The sequence below is a fragment of the Lampetra fluviatilis genome, chromosome 67, assembly GCF_964198595.1.
Source record: "Lampetra fluviatilis chromosome 67, kcLamFluv1.1, whole genome shotgun sequence".
Taxonomy (NCBI): Eukaryota; Metazoa; Chordata; class Hyperoartia; order Petromyzontiformes; family Petromyzontidae; genus Lampetra; species Lampetra fluviatilis.
Genome location: NC_136341.1, coordinates 574,725 through 596,924, shown reverse-complemented (window position 1 = coordinate 596,924; position 22,200 = coordinate 574,725). Strand labels below are relative to the sequence as shown.

The 22,200-nt window shown below is 55.6% G+C and overlaps 1 long non-coding RNA gene across 2 annotated transcripts; it reads right to left on the bottom strand.

The window, feature by feature from the left end:
* Positions 1–9,250: 9,250 nt before the first annotated feature.
* Positions 9,251–21,963, bottom strand: LOC144952341 (uncharacterized). 2 transcript variants are annotated; one of them, XR_013640611.1, is made up of 9 exons: positions 21,687–21,963; positions 19,002–19,100; positions 18,489–18,560; positions 17,722–17,836; positions 17,189–17,251; positions 16,579–16,683; positions 16,017–16,069; positions 13,280–13,369; positions 9,251–9,467 (listed from the first exon to the last, which is right to left on the bottom strand). It is a non-coding gene; the product is annotated as an uncharacterized LOC144952341 (long non-coding RNA). The 2 variants fall into 2 exon arrangements; XR_013640612.1 differs by having other exon boundaries at positions 21,847–21,963.
* Positions 21,964–22,200: the final 237 nt, after the last annotated feature.

Sequence of the window (22,200 nt, the reverse complement as noted above, 5' to 3'; positions counted from 1 at the left end):
GAGTGACTCTGTGAGTCAGTGAGTGACTATGTGACTCTGTGAGTCTGTGAGTCAGTGAGTGACGATGTGAGTCTGTGAGTCAGTGAGTGACGATGTGAGTCTGTGAGTCTGTGAGTCAGTGAGTGACTATGTGAGTCTGTGAGTCAGTGAGTGACTATGTGAGTCTGTGAGTCTGTGAGTCAGTGAGTGACGATGTGAGTCTGTGAGTCAGTGAGTGACTATGTGACTCTGTGAGTCTGTGAGTCAGTGAGTGACTCTGTGAGTCTGTGAGTCTGTGAGTCAGTGAGTGACGATGTGAGTCTGTGAGTCAGTGAGTGACTATGTGACTCTGTGAGTCAGTGAGTGACTATGTGAGTCTGTGAGTCTGTGAGTCAGTGAGTGACTCTGTGAGTCTGTGAGTCAGTGAGTGACTATGTGACTATCTGAGTCTGTGAGTCAGTGAGTGACTCTGTGAGTCTGTGAGTGCATATGTGAGTCTGTGAGTCAGTGAGTGACTCTGTGAGTCTGTGAGTCTGTGAGTCTGTGAGTCAGTGAGTGACTATGTGAGTCTGTGAGTCAGTGAGTGACTATGTGAGTCTGTGAGTCTGAGTCAGTGAGTGACTATGTGACTATGTGAGTGTGAGTCAGTGAGTGACTATGTGACTCTGTGAGTCTTTGAGTCAGTGAGTGACTATGTGACTATGTGAGTCTGTGAGTCAGTGAGTGACTATGTGAGTCTGTGAGTCTGTGAGTCAGTGAGTGACTCTGTGAGTCAGTGAGTGACTATGTGAGTCTGTGAGTCTGTGAGTCAGTGAGTGACTATGTGAGTCTGTGAGTCAGTGAGTGACTATGTGAGTCAGTGAGTGACGATGTGAGTCTGTGAGTCAGTGAGTGACTATGTGAGTCTGTGAGTCTGTGAGTCAGTGAGTGACTATGTGAGTCTGTGAGTCTGTGAGTCAGTGAGTGACTATGTGAGTCTGTGAGTCAGTGAGTGACTATGTGAGTCTGTGAGTCTGTGAGTCAGTGAGTGACTATGTGACTCTGTGAGTCTGTGAGTCAGTGAGTGACGATGTGAGTCTGTGAGTCAGTGAGTGACTATGTGAGTCTGTGAGTCTGTGAGTGACTATGTGAGCCTGTGAGTCTGTGAGTCTGTGAGTGACTATGTGAGTCTGTGAGTCTGTGAGTCTGTGAGTCAGTGAGTGACTATGTGACTCTGTGAGTCTGTGAGTCTGTGAGTGACTATGTGAGTCTGTGAGTCTGTGAGTCAGTGAGTGACTATGTGACTCTGTGAGTCTGTGAGTCAGTGAGTGACTATGTGAGTCTGTGAGTCTGTGAGTCAGTGAGTGACTATGTGAGTCTGTGAGTCAGTGAGTGACTATGTGAGTCTGTGAGTCTGTGAGTCAGTGAGTGACTATGTGACTCTGTGAGTCTGTGAGTCAGTGAGTGACTCTGTGAGTCTGTGAGTCAGTGAGTGACTCTGTGAGTCTGTGAGTCAGTGAGTGACTATGTGAGTCTGTGAGTCAGTGAGTGACTATGTGACTATGTGAGTGTGAGTCAGTGAGTGACTATGTGACTATGTGAGTCTGTGAGTGACTATGTGAGTCTGTGAGTCTGTGAGTCAGTGAGTGACTATGTGAGTCTGTGAGTGACTATGTGAGTCTGTGAGTCAGTGAGTGACTCTGTGAGTCAGTGAGTGACTATGTGAGTCTGTGAGTCTGTGAGTCTGTGAGTCAGTGAGTGACTATGTGAGTCTGTGAGTCAGTGAGTGACTATGTGACTCTGTGACTATGTGACTCTGTGAGTGACTATGTGACTCTGTGAGTGACTATGTGACTCTGTGAGTGACTATGTGAGTCTGTGAGTGACTATGTGAGTCAGTGAGTGACTATGTGAGTCTGTGAGTCTGTGCGAGTGTTTGTTGAACTTCTTTCGCACTGTACGTAGCCAACCGCACTAAGCAGAGGAGCTGGAGCGGAGGGAGCGGTGGAAGGACAACAAACTAAACACAACAACAACAACAACAAACTAAACACAACAACAACAACAAACTAAACACAACAACAACAACAACAAACTAAACACAACAACAACAACAAACTAAACACAACAACAACAAACTAAACACAACAACAACAAACTAAACACAACAACAACAACAAACTAAACACAACAACAACAAACTAAACACAACAACAACAACAAACTAAACACAACAACAACAAACTAAACACAACAACAACAACAAACTAAACACAACAAAAACAAACTAAACACACAACACAAACAACCAAAACACAACAACAACAACTAACCACAACAACAACACAACTAACACAACACAACCACACACCCCCAACACACACACCCACACCACACCCCCCCCACCAACAACAACCCCCACCCCCCCCCCCACCCCCCCCCCCCCCCCCCCCCCCCCCCCAACACAACAACACACAACAACAAACAAACAAAACACAAACCAACAACAACAAACAAAACACAACACAACAACAAACTAAACACAACAACAACAAACTAAACACAACAACAACAACAAACTAAACACAACAACACCAAACTAACCACAACAACAACAACAAACTAAACACAACAACAACAAACTAAACACAACAACAACAAACTAAACACAACAACAACAACAAACTAAACACAACAACAACAAACTAAACACAACAAAAACAAACTAAACACAACAACAACAAACTAACCACAACAACAACAAACTAAACACAACAACACACTAAACACAACAACAACAAACTAAACACAACAACAACAACAAACTAAACACAACAACAACAACAACAAACTAAACACAACAACAACAAACTAAACACAACAACAACAACAAACTAAACACAACAACAACAACAAACTAAACACAACAACAACAAACTAAACACAACAACAACAAACTAAACACAACAACACCAAACTAACCACAACAACAACAACAAACTAAACACAACAACAACAAACTAAACACAACAACAACAAACTAAACACAACAACAACAACAAACTAAACACAACAACAACAAACTAAACACAACAACAACAAACTAAACACAACAACAACAAACTAACCACAACAACAACAAACTAAACACAACAACAACACACTAAACACAACAACAACAAACTAAACACAACAACAACAAACTAAACACAACAACAACAAACTAAACACAACAACAACAAACTAAACACAACAACAACAAACTAAACACAACAACAACAAACTAAACACAACAACAACAAACTAAACACAACAACAACACACTAAACACAACAACAACAACAAACTAAACACAACAACAACAAACTAAACACAACAACACCAACAAACTAAACACAACAACAACAAACTAAACACAACAACAACAAACTAAACACAACAACACCAACAAACTAAACACAACAACAACAAACTAAACACAACAACACCAACAAACTAAACACAACAACAACAAACTAAACACAACAACAACAAACTAAACACAACAACAACAAACTAAACACAACAACAACAAACTAAACACAACAACAACAAACTAAACACAACAACAACAAACTAAACACAACAACAACAAACTAAACACAACAACAACAAACTAACCACAACAACAACAAACTAAACACAACAACAACAAACAAACACAACAACAACAAACTAAACACAACAACAACAAACTAAACACAACAACAACAAACTAAACACAACAACAACACACTAAACACAACAACAACAAACTAAACACAACAACAACAAACTAAACACAACAACAACAACACACTAAACACAACAACACACTAAACACAACAACAACAAACTAAACACAACAACAAACTAAACACAACAACAACAAACTAAACACAACAACAACAAACTAAACACAACAACACACTAAACACAACAACAACAACAACAACTAAACACAACAACAACACACTAAACACAACAACAACAAACTAAACACAACAACAAACTAAACACAACAACAACACACTAAACACAACAACAACAAACTAAACACAACAACAACACACTAAACACAACAACAACAAACTAAACACAACAACAACAAACTAAACACAACAACAACAAACTAAACACAACAACAACAAACTAAACACAACAACAACAAACTAAACACAACAACAACACACTAAACACAACAACAACACACTAAACACAACAACAAACTAAACACAACAACAACAAACTAAACACAACAACAACACACAAAACACAACAACAACAAACTAAACACAACAACAACAAACTAAACACAACAACAACACACAAAACACAACAAACTAAACACAACAACAACAAACTAAACACAACAACAACACACTAAACACAACAACAACAAACTAAACACAACAACAACAAACTAAACACAACAACAACACACTAAACACAACAACAACAAACTAAACACAACAACAACAAACTAAACACAACAACAACAAACTAAACACAACAACAACAAACTAACCACAACAACACAAACTAAACACAACAACAAACTAACCACAACAACAACAAACTAAACACAAAAAGTAGCAGCCGTTCTAAATCGAATGACTTTGTCAGCCATCTCCATGATGGAGATGTAAAGCCCCTCCCCCTGTCCCCCACTGACGACCACGTGACGGTAGTGGGCTGCCCCGCCCCTCCCCCTGTCCCTCACTGACTACCACGTGACGGTAGCGGGCTGCCCCGCCCCTCCCCCTGTCCCCCACTGACTACCACGTGACGGTAGCGGGCTGCCCCGCCCCTCCCCCTGTCCCCCACTGACTACCACGTGACAGTAGCGGGCTGCCCCGCCCCTCCCCCTGTCCCCCACTGACTACCACGTGACGGTAGCGGGCTGCCCCGCCCCTCCCCCTGTCCCCCACTGACTACCACGTGACGGTAGCGGGCTGCCCCGCCCCTCCCCCTGTCCCCCACTGACTACCACGTGACGGTAGCGGGCTGCCCCGCCCCTCCCCCTGTCCCCCACTGACTACCACGTGACAGTAGCGGGCTGCCCCGCCCCTCCCCCTGTCCCCCACTGACTACCACGTGACGGTAGCGGGCTGCCCCGCCCCTCCCCCTGTCCCCCACTGACTACCACGTGACGGTAGCGGGCTGCCCCGCCCCTCCCCCTGTCCCCCACTGACTACCACGTGACGGTAGCGGGCTGCCCCGCCCCTCCCCCTGTCCCCCACTGACTACCACGTGACAGTAGCGGGCTGCCCCGCCCCTCCCCCTGTCCCCCACTGACTACCACGTGACAGTAGCGGGCTGCCCCGCCCCTCCCCCTGTCCCCCACTGACTACCACGTGACGGTAGTGGGCTGCCCCGCCCCTCCCCCTGTCCCCCACTGACTACCACGTGACGGTAGCGGGCTGCCCCGCCCCTCCCCCTGTCCCCCACTGACTACCACGTGACGGTAGCGGGCTGCCCCGCCCCTCCCCCTGTCCCCCACTGACTACCACGTGACAGTAGCGGGCTGCCCCGCCCCTCCCCCTGTCCCCCACTGACTACCACGTGACGGTAGCGGGCTGCCCCGCCCCTCCCCCTGTCCCCCACTGACTACCACGTGACGGTAGCGGGCTGCCCCGCCCCTCCCCCTGTCCCCCACTGACTACCACGTGACGGTAGCGGGCTGCCCCGCCCCTCCCCCTGTCCCCCACTGACTACCACGTGACAGTAGCGGGCTGCCCCGCCCCTCCCCCTGTCCCCCACTGACTACCACGTGACAGTAGCGGGCTGCCCCGCCCCTCCCCCTGTCCCCCACTGACTACCACGTGACGGTAGTGGGCTGCCCCGCCCCTCCCCCTGTCCCTCACTGACTACCACGTGACGGTAGCGGGCTGCCCCGCCCCTCCCCCTGTCCCTCACTGACTACCACGTGACGGTAGCGGGCTGCCCCGCCCCTCCCCCTGTCCCCCACTGACTACCACGTGACAGTAGCGGGCTGCCCCGCCCCTCCCCCTGTCCCCCACTGACTACCACGTGACGGTAGCGGGCTGCCCCGCCCCTCCCCCTGTCCCTCACTGACTACCACGTGACGGTAGCGGGCTGCCCCGCCCCTCCCCCTGTCCCCCACTGACTACCACGTGACAGTAGCGGGCTGCCCCGCCCCTCCCCCTGTCCCCCACTGACTACCACGTGACGGTAGCGGGCTGCCCCGCCCCTCCCCCTGTCCCTCACTGACTACCACGTGACGGTAGCGGGCTGCCCCGCCCCTCCCCCTGTCCCTCACTGACTACCACGTGACGGTAGCGGACTGCCCCGCCCCTCCCCCTGTCCCCCACTGACGACCACGTGACGGTAGCGGGCTGAGACCCCCACCCCCACGACATCCCCACCTTGACCCAGTTGCAGCGTGGAAAACCAGAGCCGGATTATTAATCTCGCTGCTCGTTCAGTTGACGCGAGGCGGGGGGCGAGCGGGAGGGGTGAGCGTCTGATCGTCGTTTTACTTTCACCAGCAGCTCAGGCGGTGTAAACTACCTCGCCTGGTATGCAGGAGGTCGTGGGTTCGATCCCGACCCTGACGATCCCTGCCGCCGCTGCTGCTGTACATTTGGAGCGTACAAAATCGTTGAGTCGTTTTTAGTTGACCTCCTCAGTCTCCCTGCGACTGCTTTGTCCGGCATCTGAGCGAGCAGTTGCGCAACGAGAGCGTGGCTAAAGTGTGCGCCTGAACACGTCACCCCCCCCCCCTTACCCCTCCCCCATCTCCCCCCCACCCCGTAGACTGGGTGCTGGGCCCCAGCGTGGAGGACGACCTTGACGCTGAGGAGGAGGGGGACGACGGTGAGGAGATGGAGCACGGCAAGTTTCCACTGCCTGGCCCCGCCGCCTACAACGCCGTGTAGCCACTCTCTGGGAGGCTCCCCCAGGGACACGCAGCCGCCACCACCGCCACCACCCTCTACCCCCGCCACCACCACCACCCCCGCCACCACCGCCACCACCACCACCCCCGCCACCACCGCCACCGCCGCCACCACCGCCCTCTACCCCCGGCAAGCCCCAGCCCGGCGAGTGGGCTACCCCAGGTAGCGCCCACCTCGTCCCAACGCCGGCCGCTGGCATCGCCACCCACGTCCCGGAGGAGCAGCCGCTCCCCTCGGGCCGCTCCCCTCGGGCCGCTCCCCTCGGGCCTCTCCCCTCGGGCCTCTCCCCTCGGGCCTCTCCGCGGCCGCCACTTCCTGCAGTGCTGGGGAGGGTTCAGCCGCACGGCACCAGCGCCGGGACCCCCGGGGGGGGCACGGCACCAGCGCCATCACCGCCGGGAACCCCCCCCCCCCCGTTCGCCGCCTGTCCCTCTGCGTCTCTCGCTCGCCCCGTAGCGGAATACTCGCCAGAGCCGACGGGGGAAGAGAGGAGCGCTGTGGTTCCTCACCTTGTGCAGTGTCGGAGAACGACACGACCCTACCGGCTCGTGGCGGGTGTCACGGGGTCGTGTCGGGCCCTGACACTCTGCGTGGACCCAACAGGACACGTGACCAGATAAAGGGGGGTCACGTGGTTGGGGTTCGGGTCTTCCCGAAGGATCGGGAAGGGGGCGTGGCCTGGGGCGGAGGCGGCCACGCCGGAGGTGTTGCAAGCGGGGCGTGGACGGAGAGCTCTGGGCTGTCTGCTGGGCCAACTCTGGGATGAAGCCACCATCTACGATCCTCGGTCTCGGGTCCAGTGATGTAGTAGTATCCCCGTGTTGGCTAAGTTAGGGACGGTGGTCACCACCACCCTATGTCGTTATCCTGTTAATGTTAAGAGTTACCCGTTGTGTTTAGATAATAGTCCAGCGTGCACCTGAATTTAACCCACTCCACTTGTGTAGTGGGTAGAAGGGAGAGCGATACTTTACTAGAAGCAACACGTTTATTATAACAATAGACTTTCACGCGAAGGAGTAGCGGCCCCTTCCACCCGATACTCTACGGAGGTGTACCCTCCGGGCTGACGCGCCCCAACACACTGGGGAGGCAGACTTCGACCCGACCCTGGCTGGGGTCCGGGTCCCAGCTTCGGGCTCCTCTTCAGGTGACGGCTTCGGGTCTTCAGGGCGACAGCTTCAGGTCTTCGAGAATACAACAGCAGACGGACCCGTTCAGGGGTCCGGCTTATAGCCAGCCCCAGCTCTCTCCGCCCTTAGCCACGCCCTCTTTCTCGAACCTGGTTAATTACGTCCTCCCATTGATTGCTCAGTTCGTACCCATCCTCTCGGTTGAAGTTTGTGTTCATTCATCTGAACGGCTTCATGAACAAATCTCTGAAGGTAGCCGGTAGGTTTGCAGAGTACCTCCGTCTTGGAGTAATCGTGTAAATGTCGTAGTCGTGGGTTTAACTCGCCACGGTTTTGTTTACGTGACGAACCTCCCTGGCAGATTGGCCGCGTGGCTGGTGGTGGCGGGTTTAACGACACATCCACTCTCGCGCCAGCTCACCCCGGACAAACTTTACCGTGGAGCAATGTGGTGCTGCGTTTCATACCCAACTAAAAACACGCACTTGTACCCCGACTGAACACCACAACGTACGCATATTGATCACCAATGACTCGAGTTACAAGAACCTTTACACCGCATTCATCTAGAAGGGAAATTTGTGAATGTGTCCGTTCGAAATGTTTAGATAACTTCCCAACATGCAACACACTTTAAATGTGGCATGTGGGTAGCTTCCAGACTGTACACAACACAATAAGTATACAAAGAGGCTTTGCATGCAGCAGCGTCACGCAATGTGCCTGCCGACGTCACACATCCCCCCCCTCCTCGTAGGCCGTGTATCAATCCAAGACTCCAAGTCTCGGACAAAGCCGGGTAGTAAAGAGAGTACTCAATAAATTGATTTAAAACTTCAGTATTTCGAAGCTGCCCTGTACACTTTAAAGCGTGTTCCTTTATATCAATAGGGTGGAGCGCGTGGGCGAGTGGCTGAATGGGTGACTGGATGAATGGGTGGGTCCGTGGATGGACAAGTTGACGAGCAGGTGGGCGAGTGGGCAGGTGAGCCGTCAAGGCCGTGTCGTGATGTGGTTGTGCCCCGGCGTGGGTGTGTGTACGAGTTGCGTGCTCTCGTGCCGAGTGAGTAGACAACGCAGTCGGGCCCAGCTTTAGTGGACGTCACGTTGTTGATAGTGGAGCTCGCAGCAGCAGCAACGCTGCCGCCATCCACACGTGCAGGTCACCAGAGCAGCATCGCGACTAGAGACAAGTTAATAAACCGCTTCACACAGTGGTAGTTGCTGACTAGTTGTTTTATTGATTTTCTCAACATTTCATCGGCCAACAAGCTCCCTCCCCCTTTGTGAGAAGCTCATCGATGCTGGTTCACGACGTCAGTCTTCACCACCTCCTCCGGCGTCGCCACCATCATCACCATCATCCGAATCGCCGCCTGTGGCGTCACTTCCATCGGCAGCCATCACCTCCGTCGTCACGCCTCCACCGTGTCGCCTGCCCGGAGTAACGACACAAAGCCCAGACGTCGTCACCGCCGCCACCCTCGCACGGCACACGAAGCACGTTTGCCGCAACGATCCACGCGCAGACGGAGCGGCGCCAGCAGCGGGGAGGTAGCCGGCTCTCCCAAACCACACACACCACACACCCCCGTGGGTCAACTCGGGGTGTGTGTGTGAAGCCCCCGTGGGTCAACTCGGGGTGTGTGCGTGAAGCCCCCGTGGGTCAACTCGGGGTGTGTGCGCGAAGCCCCCGTGGGTCAACTCGGGTGTGTGCGCGAAGCCCCCGTGGGTCAATCGGGGTGTGCGTGAAGCGTCGCGCTGTGGTCAGAGTAACTATGACAAAGCGGCATCATGGGAGGGCGCCATGTGACCGTAACGGCCCACGCCCACCTCGCGACTTTGGGTTATCATCATCCCACACCACCATCGCCCACCAGTGGGTCCCCCCCCCACCCCGCACGCTCAGCCATCAAACTTTGTGTTTAGTTTATCGTCCTTCCCTGCACCCTTTACATTAGCACGGTTGGCTACGTACGGTGCGACAGAAGTTCAACGTGCACTAAACGTACAAATGGATCTGCTAGTGTCAAAATAACAACATGTTTTACCCTTTGTGGCAATTAAACAGGAGTTGTCAAGATGTTCTCACACCAACCACAAAGCTGATGCAAGCGATCAAGTTTAGTGCATTAACCACACGCGGAACATGCTCTGATCATCTTTATGTATCGGCGGTCTCTGACGGAGGCCAATCGGTGCATTCAAAGACACCGCATCATAGATTACCAGCGCATGTGCGTGGTGCATGTTCACCACAAGTCGTGTGTGGTGAATATGCAACACTCGATGCCTTGAACAAGGTTTCTATTTGGTGTTTAAACATCTCAACACCCCTCCCCTGTTTTACTGCCAGAAAGGGTGAAACACCAGCTGGTAGTAGTAGTTTTACTGGTAGGAACGAAGTGAACCAGCCTACAATAGATTATATCGTCCGTCCGATGCCCGATTAGGTGTAGCAACATCGCCCCCTACTGCAAACACTTGGCAGGACCCTACACAAACCTTTACACTCAGTGAGGCTCTCCTGGCTAAACAAGTGTCATAATACATGATGTTTATATTATTTGGTTATTCGTTCCTACCAGCCCACCGCGCAGGGACCTGTTAGTGTGGCACTGTCTCCGTTCTCCCCTAGCGGGCAGCTTTCACTAATGCAAAGTAGGAATTAGGCGTAGCACCGTCATCGCAATCGTAGCAGAGGCAATGGGGATGCTGCTTCTGGACACCACCCACCACCGCGTTCTGGCCCTGCGTGTTTCACCGTCAGTTCAACACGTAGCAGTAGCAGTGTTTCACCTTCACCGTCAGTTCAACACGTAGCAGTAGCAGTGTTTCACCATCAGTTCAACACGTAGCAGTAGCAGTGTTTTACCTTCAGTTCAACACGTAGCAGTAGCAGTGTTTCACCGTCAGTTCAACACGTAGCAGTAGCAGTGTTTCACCGTCAGTTCAACATGTAGCAGTAGCAGTGTTTCACCGTCAGTTCAACACGTAGCAGTAGCAGTGTTTCACCGTCAGTTCAACACGTAGCAGTAGCAGTGTTTCACCGTCAGTTCAACACGTAGCAGTAGCAGTGTTTCACCGTCAGTTCAACACGTAGCAGTAGCAGTGTTTCACCGTCAGTTCAACACGTAGCAGTAGCAGTGTTTCACCGTCAGTTCAACACGTAGCAGTAGCAGTGTTTCACCGTCAGTTCAACACGTAGCAGTAGCAGTGTTTCACCGTCAGTTCAACACGTAGCAGTAGCAGTGTTTCACCGTCAGTTCAACACGTAGCAGTAGCAGTGTTTCACCGTCAGTTCAACACGTAGCAGTAGCAGTGTTTCACCGTCAGTTCAACACGTAGCAGTAGCAGTGTTTCACCGTCAGTTCAACACGTAGCAGTAGCAGTGTTTCACCGTCAGTTCAACACGTAGCAGTAGCAGTGTTTCACCGTCAGTTCAACATGTAGCAGTAGCAGTGTTTCACCGTCAGTTCAACACGTAGCAGTAGCAGTGTTTCACCGTCAGTTCAACACGTAGCAGTAGCAGTGTTTCACCGTCAGTTCAACACGTAGCAGTAGCAGTGTTTCACCGTCAGTTCAACACGTAGCAGTAGCAGTGTTTCACCGTCAGTTCAACACGTAGCAGTAGCAGTGTTTCACCGTCAGTTCAACACGTAGCAGTAGCAGTGTTTCACCGTCAGTTCAACACGTAGCAGTAGCAGTGTTTCACCGTCAGTTCAACACGTAGCAGTAGCAGTGTTTCACCGTCAGTTCAACACGTAGCAGTAGCAGTGTTTCACCGTCAGTTCAACACGTAGCAGTAGCAGTGTTTCACCGTCAGTTCAACACGTAGCAGTAGCAGTGTTTCACCGTCAGTTCAACACGTAGCAGTAGCAGTGTTTCACCTTCAGTTCAACACGTAGCAGTAGCAGTGTTTCACCTTCAGTTCAACACGTAGCAGTAGCAGTGTTTCACCGTCAGTTCAACACGTAGCAGTAGCAGTGTTTCACCTTCAGTTCAACACGTAGCAGTAGCAGTGTTTCACCTTCAGTTCAACACGTAGCAGTAGCAGTGTTTCACCTTCAGTTCAACACGTAGCAGTAGCAGTGTTTCACCGTCAGTTCAACACGTAGCAGTAGCAGTGTTTCACCTTCAGTTCAACACGTAGCAGTAGCAGTGTTTCACCTTCAGTTCAACACGTAGCAGTAGCAGTGTTTCACCTTCAGTTCAACACGTAGCAGTAGCAGTGTTTCACCTTCAGTTCAACACGTAGCAGTAGCAGTGTTTCACCTTCAGTTCAACACGTAGCAGTAGCAGTGTTTCACCTTCAGTTCAACACGTAGCAGTAGCAGTGTTTCACCTTCAGTTCAACACGTAGCAGTAGCAGTGTTTCACCTTCAGTTCAACACGTAGCAGTAGCAGTGTTTCACCTTCAGTTCAACACGTAGCAGTAGCAGTGTTTCACCGTCAGTTCAACACGTAGCAGTAGCAGTGTTTCACCTTCAGTTCAACACGTAGCAGTAGCAGTGTTTCACCTTCAGTTCAACACGTAGCAGTAGCAGTGTTTCACCTTCAGTTCAACACGTAGCAGTAGCAGTGTTTCACCTTCAGTTCAACACGTAGCAGTAGCAGTGTTTCACCTTCAGTTCAACACGTAGCAGTAGCAGTGTTTCACCTTCAGTTCAACACGTAGCAGTAGCAGTGTTTCACCTTCAGTTCAACACGTAGCAGTAGCAGCGGCAGTGTCAGCCACACGGGCTTTTTGGGTTTGGAGCCCGTGAATATATTCCAATGATCTGTAGCCGCTGTTACTCATTTTACGTGGAAGTACATTTCGCGATTCAGAAATGTTAATGAGATAACGTCTAGAATGCTGTATTCTCCCTCTCACAACTTAATTAGGCGACCCAACCCAGAACGCACATTATGGCCTCGCGCGTTACCACGAGACTGTTTTACCCCCTACATTGTTGATTACTACGCGGCGTTTCCATCACACAGCGTTCAACAACCACCACCGCGTTATGGAACCGACTGCGCATAGCCACAGACGCCCCGCCACACACAGACGCCCCGCCACACACAGACGCCCCGCCACACACAGACGCCCCGCCACACACAGACGCCCCGCCACACACAGACGCCCCGCCACACACAGACGCCCCGCCACACACAGACGCCCCGCCACACACAGACGCCCCGCCACACACAGACGCCCCGCCACACACAGACGCCCCGCCACACACAGACCCCATCGCTCACCGTGGCAGCACGCGGCAAGCGGCGATTGGAGTCGGTGGAGATTCACCGGTCGGGTTGTCCACGAGCACCAGAACCCATCACGGCCTCCTGCTGCCCTCACACACACAGACGCCGGGGCGTTAGTCACCACGCTACCACCGCACCACCACCGCTGCCTGCACAGAGCGGCGGTGGTGGTGATGTTGATTACACACCGGGTATTTATTTGAAGCCGAGTCGACCTAGGGGAAGGCCAAGGACCGGTTCAGAGAATCGTCACCGGTGTTGGTGGCCATGGCCAGGAGTCAAACTCGGGTCGCCGGGTTGGTGCGCTGCAAACCGCTGCGATATGACTGTGCCCCCCACACGCTCGCACAGACAGAGACCCACCCCCCACACGCTCGCAGACAGAGACCCACCCCCCACACGCTCGCACAGACACCCACTCCCCACACGCTCGCAGACAGAGACCCACCCCCCACACGCTCGCACAGACACCCACTCCCCACACGCTCGCAGACAGAGACCCACCCCCCACACGCTCGCACAGAGACCCACCCCCCACACGCTCGCAGAGACACCCACTCCCCACACGCTCGCAGACAGAGACCCACCCCCCACACGCTCGCACAGACACCCACTCCCCACACGCTCGCAGACAGAGACCCACCCCCCACACGCTCGCACAGAGACCCACCCCCCACACGCTCGCAGACAGAGACCCACCCCCCACACGCTCGCACAGACACCCACTCCCCACACGCTCGCAGACAGAGACCCACCCCCCACACGCTCGCACAGACACCCACTCCCCACACGCTCGCAGACAGAGACCCACCCCCCACACGCTCGCACAGAGACCCACCCCCCACACGCTCGCAGACAGAGACCCACCCCCCACACGCTCGCACAGACACCCACTCCCCACACGCTCGCAGACAGAGACCCACCCCCCACACGCTCGCAGACAGAGACCCACCCCCCACACGCTCGCACAGAGACCCACCCCCCACACGCTCGCACAGAGACCCACCCCCCACACGCTCGCAGACAGAGACCCACCCCCCACACGCTCGCAGACAGAGACCCACCCCCCACACGCTCGCACAGAGACCCACCCCCCACACGCTCGCAGACAGAGACCCACCCCCCACACGCTCGCAGACAGAGACCCACCCCCCACACGCTCGCAGACAGAGACCCACCCCCCACACGCTCGCAGAGACCCACCCCCCACACGCTCGCAGAGACCCACCCCCCACACGCTCGCACAGAGACCCACCCCCCACACGCTCGCAGACAGAGACCCACCCCCCACACGCTCGCAGACAGAGACCCACCCCCCACACGCTCGCAGACAGAGACCCACCCCCCACACGCTCGCAGAGACCCACCCCCCACACGCTCGCACAGACACCCACTCCCCACACGCTCGCAGACAGAGACCCACCCCCCACACGCTCGCACAGACACCCACTCCCCACACGCTCGCACAGAGACCCACCCCCCACACGCTCGCACAGAGACCCACCCCCCACACGCTCGCACAGAGACCCACCCCCCACACGCTCGCACAGAGACCCACCCCCCACACGCTCGCACAGAGACCCACCCCCCACACGCTCGCACAGAGACCCACCCCCCACACGCTCGCACAGAGACCCACCCCCCACACGCTCGCACAGAGACCCACCCCCCACACGCTCGCACAGACACCCACTCCCCACACGCTCGCAGACAGAGACCCACCCCCCACACGCTCGCACAGACACCCACTCCCCACACGCTCGCAGACAGAGACCCACCCCCCACACGCTCGTACAGAGACCCACCCCCCACACGCTCGCACAGAGACCCACCCCCCACACGCTCGCACAGAGACCCACCCCCCACACGCTCGCAGAGACCCACCCCCCACACGCTCGCAGACAGAGACCCACCCCCCACACGCTCGCACAGAGACCCACCCCCCACACGCTCGCACAGAGACCCACCCCCCACACGCTCGCAGACAGAGACCCACCCCCCACACGCTCGCACAGACACCCACTCCCCACACGCTCGCAGACAGAGACCCACCCCCCACACGCTCGCACAGAGACCCACCCCCCACACGCTCGCACAGAGACCCACCCCCCACACGCTCGCAGACAGAGACCCACCCCCCACACGCTCGCAGACAGAGACCCACCCCCCACACGCTCGCAGACAGAGACCCACCCCCCACACGCTCGCACAGACACCCACTCCCCACACGCTCGCAGACAGAGACCCACCCCCCACACGCTCGCACAGACACCCACTCCCCACACGCTCGCAGACAGAGACCCACTCCCCACACGCTCGCACAGACACCCACTCCCCACACGCTCGCAGACAGAGACCCACTCCCCACACGCTCGCACAGACACCCACTCCCCACACGCTCGCACACAGAAACCCACCCCCCACACGCTCGCACACAGAAACCCACCCCCCACACGCTCGCACAGACACCCACTCCCCACATCACACCCCCCCCCCCCACCGGGGCCTCTCCCTCCTCATCGTCGTCAGAGCTGAACGTCGTCACTGTCACTCGGTAGCAGAACTGGTCACGTGTCCTCATCACTCGACGCTAGCAGGAAGAGGGGGGGGGGCGAGTGGCGGGCCAGCGGTTGGCACCCCACCATCAGCCCCCCCCAATGGCTAAACAGGCGCCCCCACGTCCTACACGACCTCGCGTCCAGCAGCGGAGCGAGCACGGCCGTTGACTCACCTCAGGGGGACTCGCAGCTCCTCCACGTGACCGCCACGCGGAGACGGAGCCACCTGCGGGGGAGACGCGGAGCGGCGGATCTGAGCGACGCAGAGCGGCGGAGTGCGCACACAGACTCCAACATGGAGACGGAGCGTCAAAGACGCCCCCCCCTCATGGTCAACATGGAAACCTGACCACCCAACCAATCCCCTCTCGACAGCCCTAACCCTCTACTCTACACAACCCCTACACACCACAGCACTACACCCCTACCCCACTACACCCCTATACCCTGTAACGGGCACCGCGTGACGGCTCAGATCTCCAAGGTAACGACATTTCCTCAGCAATTAAATCGGAAAAGCAGCGTCACAATCATCACAAGTGCCATCACACACGGTGCCTCACGGCAGGGCTCACTCACTCCACCCTCACCACTCCCCCTCCTCACCTCACTCCACCCTCACCACCCTCCACACTCAACCCTCACCTGGCTCCACCCTGCACCCTCCCCTCGCTCCACCCTTCCTCACCCTCACCACCCTTCCTTCTCACCCCGCTTCACCCTTCCCTCCCTCACCTCGGAGTCAACGAGCCGGTGGGAGCCGGTCAAGTTCCGGACGTCCACCACCATCGCCACCTCGTCGTCATCGCCAGTCACTGCACAGAGGCCGGCGCCAGCACCCTACACACCACGCCACACGTGCCGTTAGACGAGTCCACGCAGTAGGAACTGGCAGTACAGGCCGATGGTCTACACGCTGGCAACGCGCAATGCGGTTTGTGTACTCACTCACACACCACCTAAACACCCACCACTCATCCCCAAATGCTCACCACTCACACCACCCACGCCACTCACTCACCACCCACTCCCCCCCGCCCCACGCTCCCCCTCAGCCCCACGGGGCCTCTCCTCCTCATCGTCGTCAGAGCTGAGCATCGTCACTGTCACTCGGTAGCAGAACTGGTCATGTGTTCTCATCACTCGACGCTAGCGGAGGAGTAGGGGGGAGCGAGTGGCGGGACAGCGGTCGGCACCCCGCCATCAAACCACGGCTAGTCCCCGTGGGAAGGGCCACATTCCCTCTTCACCGACCGGCGTGGTGAAGTATGGCTAACCAAGCGCCACGTCCCAAGCAAGGCGGACCTCACATCCAGCAGTGGAGCGAGCACCGCCGTGGACTCACCTCCGGGGGCCTCGCGGCTCCCTCCTCCTCCTCGTCACCGCCGCCGCCTGGAGACGGAGCCACCTGTGGGGACAACGCAGAGCGGCGGATCTGAGCAACGCGGCGCAGCGGACAGACACCAACATCCCTCGAGCCAAACATGACCACCCAACCCCTCTCAATGCTGCAGCCCTACACACCACAGCACTACACCCCTACCCCACTACCCCCTGTAACGGGCACCGCGTGACGGCTCAGATCTCCAAGGTAACGACATTTCCTCAGCAATTAAATCGGAAAAGCAGCGTCACAATCATCACGAGTGACGTCACACACGGTGCCCTCACGGCAGGGCTCACTCACTCCACCCTCACCACCCTCACCTGGCTCCACACTCCACTATCACCACTCCACCCTGCTCCACTCCCCCTCCTCACCTGGCTCCACCCTCCACACCTCATTCCACCCTCAAATGGCTCCACCCTGTACCCTCCCCTCACTCCACCCTTCCTTCTCACGGTCACCTCACCCCGCTTCATCCCTCCCTCCCTCACCTCGGTGTCAACGAGCCGGTGACAGCCGGTCAAGTTTCAGACGCCCACCACCACCACCACCATCGCCTTGTCGTCGTCACCGCCAGTCCCTGCACAGTGGCCGACGCCAGCCACCCTACACACACCACACGTGCCGTTACAGACGAGTCCAGCCACCCTACACACCACACCACCCTACACACCACACCACCCTACACACCACGCCACACCACCCTACACACCACACCACCCTACACACCACACCACACACCACACATGCGGTTACAGACGAGTCTAGGAACTGGCAGTGCAGGCCGATTGTCTACACGCTGGCAACGCGCAATGCGGTTTGTGTACTCACTCACTACCCACTCGCACATCTAAACTCGGCCTAACACTCTCACAACTCACTCACCACACACCCCACTCACCCTAACGCACACTCGCTCACACTCCCCTCACACCACCTAGCACACCACACTCCCCCCACCGGCCCCATGGGGTCTCTCCCTCCTCCTCATCGTCGTCAGAGCTGAGCATCGTCACTGTCACTCGGTAGCAGAACTGGTCATGTGTTCTCATCACTCGACGCTAGCGGAGGAGTAGGGGGGAGCCGTGAGGGAGCCAGCGAGTGGCGGGACAGCGGTCAACCCACGGCTAGTCCCCGTGGGAAGGGACACACTCCCTCTTCACCGACCGGCGTGGTGAAGTATGGCTAACCAAGCGCCACGTCCCAAGCCAGGCGGACCTCACATCCAGCAGTGGAGCGAGCACGGCCGTGGACTCACCTCCGGGGGCCTCGCGGCTCCCTCCTCCTCCTCCTCGTCACCGTCACCGCCACCGCGTGGAGACGGAGCCACCTGTGGGGACAACGCAGAGCGGCGGATCTGAGCAACACGGAGCAGCGGACAGACACCAACTTCCCTCGAGCCAAACATGACCACCCAACCTCTCTCAATGCTGCAACCCTACACACCACAGCACTACACCCCTACCCCACTACACCCCTATACCCTGTAACGGGCACCGCGTGACGGCTCAGATCTCCAAGGTAACGACATTTCCTCAGCAATTAAATCGGAAAAGCAGCGTCACAATCATCACAAGTGCCATCACACACGGTGCCCTCACGGCAGGGCTCACTCACTCCACCCTCACCACTCCCCCTCCTCACCTCACTCCACCCTTACCACCCCACCACTATCACCTCACTCCACCCTCACCACCCCACCACTATCACCTCACCACTCCACCTTTCCTCACCCTCACATTACCCCGGCTTCACCGTTCACTCCCCTCACCTTGGTGTCAACGAGCCGGTGACACAGCCGGTCAAGCTCCAGACGTCCACCACCGCCGCCTCACCGCCAGTCCCTTCACGCTGGCCAGCGCCAGTCACCCTACACACCGCGCCACACCGCACCACGCCAGCGGTTACAGACGAGTCCACGCGGTCAGAACCGGCAGCGCAGGCAGATTGTCTACAGACTGGCAACGCAGTTTACGTACACTCACTACCCACACCGCCTAACACTCACTACCCACACCGCGTAACTCACCACCCACACCGCCTAACACTCACTACCCACACCGCCTAGCACCCCCCCCCGCACGCTTCCCCTGGGCCTCACGGCACTTCTCACTCCCATCCTCCTCCTCGACGTCGTCAGAGCTGAACGTCGTCACTGTCACTCGGTAGCAGAACTGGTCACGTGTTCTCATCACTCGACGCGAGCGGAGGAGCAGCAGCAGCAGCACGGGGCGGTGGCCGTGAGGGAGCTGAACTAGCACCACCCCCTGCACGGCGCTGGGGGGACATTCATCCAGCAGCAGAGCGAGCAGGCCGGGGACTCCCCTCTCCAGGAACTGGTCTAGAGGAGGTCGTGGGTTCGATCCCGACCCTGACGATGCCTATTGCTCTATATTTGGAGTCTCCCTGATCACGATGCGTAGGAGATGTTAACCACCTCGCCTGGTCTACAGGAGGTCGTAGATTCGATCCAGACCCTGACGATGCCTATTGCTCTATATTTGGAGTCTCCCTGATCACGGTGGCTAGGTGATGTTAACTGCCTCGTCTAGTCTACAGGAGGTCGTGGGTTCGATCCCCGGCCCTGACGATGCCTATTGCTCTATATTTGGAGTCTCCCTGATCACGGTGCGTAGGAGATGTTAACTACCTCGCTTGGTCTACAGGAGCTTGTGGGTTCGATCCCCAGCCGTGACGACGCGTGCTGCTGCTGTTTATTTGGAGTTTGCGGCGTCTCACGCACGGATTTTCAGCCTCCACATTTCGAATCGACATCACGTTCATAGTGATTTGGCCACGACAACTTTGTGCGCGATGACGAACCACCACCAGTGTGTCGAGATGCCCGTTACATTGTGAAGGCTACGGGCAGCCCAGTGGCCCCCTACCTGGTAGAATAAACACGTCACTAAAAATATCGACAGCCCAACGATTTGAATGTTAAGCAGGCGAAACAAAACACGGCGACCGAGAACGGTCAATCAACCGCTGGATTAAGGCCTTGAAATGGCACAAAGCCCCTTCCATAATTCATGGCATGGATGTGCGCTTCTGCAGAAGGGTCACTGCTCGAAACGTCGTCTCTATCGTCCATCGTGATGCTGCGGACCCAAAAAAGGTCGTCGTCGTATCCTGGGAGAAATCCGATAAGCCACGAAGCTCTTTCACCCACGTGTCCCGTACGGGTGTCCACAGCTCGCACTCCAGATGAAGAAAATTAAAACTCGAAATATTAAAATTATAAATAGCAACGCAAGTCCACGTGGTCTTGCGACAACGACGACGTTTCGGGCAACGAACCTCTCGACACGATCCGTGTCAAATGACAAGACCGTGCGCGTGTGACCGCATGATGCAGTTTAAATAATAATAGTGGTTTTTATTTTTACTTCAAATAGTTTTGTATGTAACCAGCTGTAAGGCCCCGCTGAGCTCCTATGCAGCTCATTTCCACAAGTGGACCTGGGCATCACAAGTGATCGCTCAACCAAGTGGCGGCGGCGATCGTCATCATCGCCTCGTGGAAACGTGGAGGGGGAAACATCGGAGACGCAGACTAAATCTACAGCAGCAGCATCAGCATCAGCATCGTCAGGGTCAGGATGGAACCCACGACCTCCTGTGTACCAGGCGAGGTAGTTAACATCTCCTAGCCAATCTTAATTTTGGAGCTTTCGTGACTGCAGGAATTATTCTTGCAACCCAAGCAATCGAAACGTCGTATGCTATTACTTAATTTATTATTGTATCTTTATACGTGACTTTACCGAAAGAACCAAAGGATATCTCCTAACCAATGTGATGAGAGACGTAGACTCCAAATATGCAGCATCAGCCATCGTCAGGGTCGACATAGAACCCAGTATTAAATACACGGTGTACACTATGTAATAAGACGACGTTTCGGGCAATAGGCCTGGTTCATAGCACGTCGGCGCCTGTAGTAACATTACTCTAAACGCGACGTTAATCGATGCGGCTAATACTGGCGATGGGTTTCTTAAAATAGTCACAAAGCAAACTCGCGTCGCTCGCAAATCACCGAAACTTCGATGGAGAATCGTATGAAGCGAATATAATAAACAAGCCGTTAAAAGACGCGGCAATTATGAAGAAAATTTGCCGCCAAAATAATCTGACGAGGCGGCAGGGAAATTCTGAACAGATTTACAAGAAAACTTTAAGGAAATTCGATTAAATCGCAACCCGCGTCAAATAAGACGTAAAGAAAACAGCACGCGCACAAAAGGCGACGTTTCGGTGCATGGGCCTTCCTCGTGAGCACATGGCGCAAAGCGCTGACGCGGGTCTCCCCTGTTGTAACAGCCCTCGACTTGGCGAGGTAAAATCTGCGAAGTTTACTCATCGTTAGACGGCGCACCCCGCTGCGCCCTTCAAAGGCAACAGCGTCAGGAGAAACATCGGAGCCATCAAAAATCGCCGATTCCCTCCTCACCCCGGAGACAATGGCCGCCGTCCTCAGCGCTCGCCGCGCTCCCGGCCGCCCGCTTCTTCCCCGTCGTCGCCTCCCGACTCGCGCGGGAGGCTCTCGAGAGCGGCTGAGAGGCTCCATCGCACCGCACGGCCTCTCCCCGTCGCGCCGCGCCGCCACTCGCCTCGCTCGGCCGCGCGGGCGGCGAGGATGGCGGCGGATGGTGACGAGGGGAGCGGCGGCGGAGAGACGACGACGACATCGCCGCCATCGTCGGCGGAGTGAGAAAGAGACGGAGGTGAGGGGCGGGGCCGCTATTTAAGGGGGGATGAGCTGTGACGAGGGGCGGGGCCACTATTAGGGGGAGGGGCTGTGACGAGGGGCGGGGCCACCATTAGGGGGAGGGGCTGTGACGAGGGGCGGGGCTGCTATTTAAGGGAGGAGGAGCTGTGATGAGGGGGAGGGTTGATACTGGTAGGAACGAAGTGGACCAGACCACCAATAGATTATATCGTCCGACCGTTTGTCCGTCCGTCCG